This window comes from Zophobas morio, unplaced genomic scaffold (genome assembly GCF_036711695.1).
Source record: "Zophobas morio isolate AGI-343-1 ecotype UQ-CSIRO unplaced genomic scaffold, CSIRO_AGI_Zmor_V1 ptg000002l, whole genome shotgun sequence".
NCBI classification, from domain to species: domain Eukaryota; kingdom Metazoa; phylum Arthropoda; class Insecta; order Coleoptera; family Tenebrionidae; genus Zophobas; species Zophobas morio.
The window spans coordinates 7,457,036-7,461,571 of record NW_026972107.1 but is presented as its reverse complement, the minus strand read 5'-3'; positions in this window follow the sequence as shown (position 1 = coordinate 7,461,571).

Sequence of the window (4,536 nt, the reverse complement as noted above, 5' to 3'; positions counted from 1 at the left end):
TTCGAAAATCGTGGAAAATGGGTCGAAATTTTCATAGGAGGGTGGAAAATCTCATTTTTGAAAAAGTCGTCTAAAAATTTTCAAAAATTCGGGGCTGTAGATCTTGACGTGTACATTCCAAAAATAAAGCGTGTTTAGGATCACGGAACAATATTTTCGAAATATTCAAATATTCTGAAAGAAATTCTAATTTTTTGAAGTTTTTAAAAATTGCGATATTTCAATGGATGGGCGATTCTAGCAAAACGGTTGAAGTTATTGAAGAAATGAGCCCTGAATTGACTTTTGCTGCCCGAAATTTACAAGAGAATGTATTTAGTTAAATTTCGAAAATCGTTGAAATTGGGTCGAAATATACATAAGCAAATAATATGATAAGTGGAAAATTTTATTTTTGAAAAAGACGTCTAAAAATTCGCAAAAAATTCAGGGATATAGATGTTGACATTAAAATTTCAAAAATATAGCGTGTCTACGATCACGGAGCAATATTTTCGAAATATACGGCATGAAATTTGAATTTTTTCAAATTTCTAAAAATTACGATAATTCAATGGGCGATTCTGCAAAAAGGGTTGGAGTTATCGACGAAATGAGGCCGGAAATAAATTCTGCGGTTCGAAATATAGAAGAAAATGTATTTAGTTAAATTTCGAAAATCCTCCAAAATGGGTCGAAATTTGCATAATGGAAAATTTCATTTTTTAAAAAGTCGTCTGAGAATTCTAAAAAAAATCAGGGTTATAGATCTTGATGTTCTGATTCTAAAAATGTTGCGTGTTTAGGCTCACGAAGCAATGTTTTCGAAATATTCGGAGTGGAATTCGAAATTTTTTGATTCTACAAGAAAATGTGTTTATTTAAATTTCGAAAATCGTTGAAATGGATCGAAATTTGCTTAGTGGAAAATTTAATTTTTGAAAAGTCTTCTAAAAATTGTCAAAAAATTCAGGGTTACAGATCTTGACGTGCCGATCCCAAATATATAGCGTATTTGAGGTCACAGAGACATATTTTTGAAATATTCAGAGTGAAATTCAATTTTTTTTTTTTTATTTTTAAAAATTGCGATATTTAAATGGGAGATTCCCAAAAAACGGTTGGAGTTATCGAAGAAATGAGGCTAGAAGTGACTTCTGTGAACCGAAAATGTATTTATTTAAATTTCAAAAATTGTCGAAAATGGGTAGAGGGTAGAAAATCTCATTTTTGAAAAAGTCGTCTAAAAATTTTCAAAAATTCAGGACTGTAGATCTTGACGTATTCATTCCAAAAATACAGCGTGTTTAGGGTTACAGAACAATATTTTCGAAATATTTAAATATTCCGAGCGAAATTAGAATTTTTTAAAATTTTAAAAAATTGCGATATTTCAATGGATGGGCGATTCTGGCAAAACGGTTGAAGTTATCGAAGAAATGAGCCCTGAATTGACTTTTGCGCCCCGAAATTTACAAGAGAATGCATTTAGTTAAATTTCGAAAATGGTCGAAAGTGGGTCGAAATTTGCATAAGTAAATAATAAGTGGAAAATTTTATTTTTGAAAAAGTCGTTTAAAAATTTTCAAAAAATTTAGGGTTATAGATCTTGACGTGCCGATCCCAAAAATATAAAGTATTTGAGGTCAAAGAGACATATTTTTGAAATATTCGGAGTGAAATTCGAATTTTTTAAAATTTAAAAAATTGCGATATTTCAATGGGCGATTTTGGAAAAACGGCTGGAGTTATCGAAGAAGTGAAAATGTATTTGTTTAAATTTGAAAAGTCTTCGAAAGTGGGTGGAAATTTGCATAGGAAGGGTATAAAAAATTTCATTTTTGAAAAAATCGTCTAAAAATTCTCAAAAAATTCAGGGTTATAGATCCTGACCTGCTGATTCCGTGTTTAGGCTCACGGAACAATATTTTCCATGCCCATATGGACATATATCCAAATATGCATAGTTTTAAATTCTTCTTGATGTGACTTGACTTAATATGACCTGATTGTGCATGACCTGATTTGACATGACTTAACGAAACCATTTTTTATCCTGACGTCGCTTTGCCTCTTCTGATCTATTTGAACTGAATTCCCGTGATCTAAACTGACCTGACTTGAATTGACTTGAATGTAAGTGTCTAGAACTGTCCTTTTCTGACCTGACTGAACAGAACTCAATCGAATTATTTTCCTCTGACTTGACTTAATATGACCTAACTTGAATTGACTGGAGCCGACCTGGTTTGACTCATCTGAAGTCAATCGAAATGGTCTGCATTGACCTGGCTTGACTTAACATGACCTAACTTGATTTGACTTGAAACTGGCTTGATCTGTCCTGACATTACCTGTCTATGTCCGATTTAACGTAGCTTGGGTTGACTTGATTGGCATCCTCTGATTCGACATGAGTTATTGATTTGCCATGACTTAACTAAAACCTTTTTTAGTCAATCCTGACCTGACTTAGCCTCTTAACCTAGCTTAACTGAATTCATGTGATCCAGACCGACCGAACTAGACATGATCTAAAACGAAATGAATATGAAATCAATTGAATTCACCTGCACTAATCTTGTCTGACCTGATTGAACAGAACTCAATGGGATTAATCTTCTCTGGTCCGACCTGATATGACTTAACTTGAATTGACTTGACCTGATCTGACCTGCACTGATCATTTCTGACTTGACTGAACTGAAGTCAATCGATTGATCTGTCTTGACCGGATTAATAAAAATGAAGTCAATCGAATTTATCTGAACTAACTTGATTTGACTGGACATGACTTGACTTTATCTGAGCTGACTAAAACATTTTTTATTCAACCCTGACGTGACTTAGTCCCTTCGAACTTTATGAACTGAACTGGGCTGTACTAACCTTGATTGGCCCTGACTTGACAGAACAGAACCTAATCGAATTAATGTGCTCTAACCTGACTTGATATGACTAATGTGAATTGGCTTGACCTGACTTGGTATAAATTGACTTGACCTGGCCAGAACTGATCTTTTCTGACTTGACTGTACTGAGGTAAATCGAATTGATCTGCATTGATACGACTTGACTTAACATGGCCTAACTTGCATTGATTTAAAACTTTTCTGACCAGAGTTGACCTTATCTGACTGTGTTTGATCTGACCTAGCTTGGATTGACCTTTTCTGGCTTAACTAAAAGGGTGAAGTCAATCGAATTGATCTGAACTGACTTAACTTGGCTTGACATGACCTGACTTGGCATAACCTGACTTAATATGCTTGACCCGACATTGCAGAATTGAAAAGGTTGGAGAGCTGCATTTAAAATTCCGTACATGATAAAGGATAGCATAAGAACGTTTAAACATGAGTCGTTTTACTTTTTGGAGAAAGCGGTACTCATCGAAGTGGTAAATACTTTGTTAGGGATTGAGGTGTTGTGTGTAAAATTCCGCTTCGTTCGATACTAGCAGGTATTAGAAGTGGTTTATGGCCAGAAGTCAAAGTCAAGGCTGTTTTAGTTAGTTAACCTATAATTTGTCCAGATTTTTCTAGTTCGGAGCGGAAAAAGGAAAACGATAGCCAGAGAGCAAAATTTTTAATTCTGTCGGATGTTATTTTTGACGTTTAATTTGAATTTCGGCAGAATAGGATTTAGCTCATCATGTCACGGAAATGGGTTTGGTAAATACGTGTACGGTGCCTCAGCCGTAGATTTATAGCCCGAAACGGTATATAGCATCCGCCAAGATTCAAATACAGCGCCATCTTGACATCATAAATGAAAATAGTTCACCCTAGGTTGTAACTTCAGACACACTAATCGGTATTACGTGCATGTGCGGCACGAACTGTGCACAATTTAAATAAACAATTCTTCCACTTACAATGATAACATCTTCATGTGTAATTGTCGACGTGAACGACTGGGGGCCATACAATCCCGGACGCAATAAATAATCCCACAACAATAGCGGGCACCCTATAAGTACATATCTACAAACTCCATTCATACAATATTAACTGTCGCTCTACATGCATTTATTAATACTTCATGTAATTTGTAGTTCGTGTTCGAAAAACCGAAATGCAATATTAAACTTCGGCCACATGTGAAGCAGATTTAATAAATATCGAACCCGGAAAAACGCCTGACATTCGTGCGTCTATAGATCGTCGACTAATCCGGACGCTTTGTCCACATGTGGTCACGTCGTGGCCGCCCGAGGACAAAGTGTTCGCGCGATACAGTTTCAAACACCTTTCAGCCGTCACGTCAAACATTCCCTTCGATGCTCCAAATTATAACTCCGTCTTAGCATGCAGGCATCTCAAAGGCCCGGATCGGGTTTCAAAGGATTCTCCGGCGTCTGTTTTTCTCGCAAAACAACATTTTTATCACAACAAAAAATTAATTATCTCGTCAGGAGACAGAGACGAATACTTTGCAGTTGTGCGGCGGGGACACGTTCAATTAAAAATTTCATCTTTCTCGTCGGCGCTTGCGGATTCTGTAATCGACATATAAATAAAACGGAGGAAACCTTTCTTAAATTCCGGCCGGATT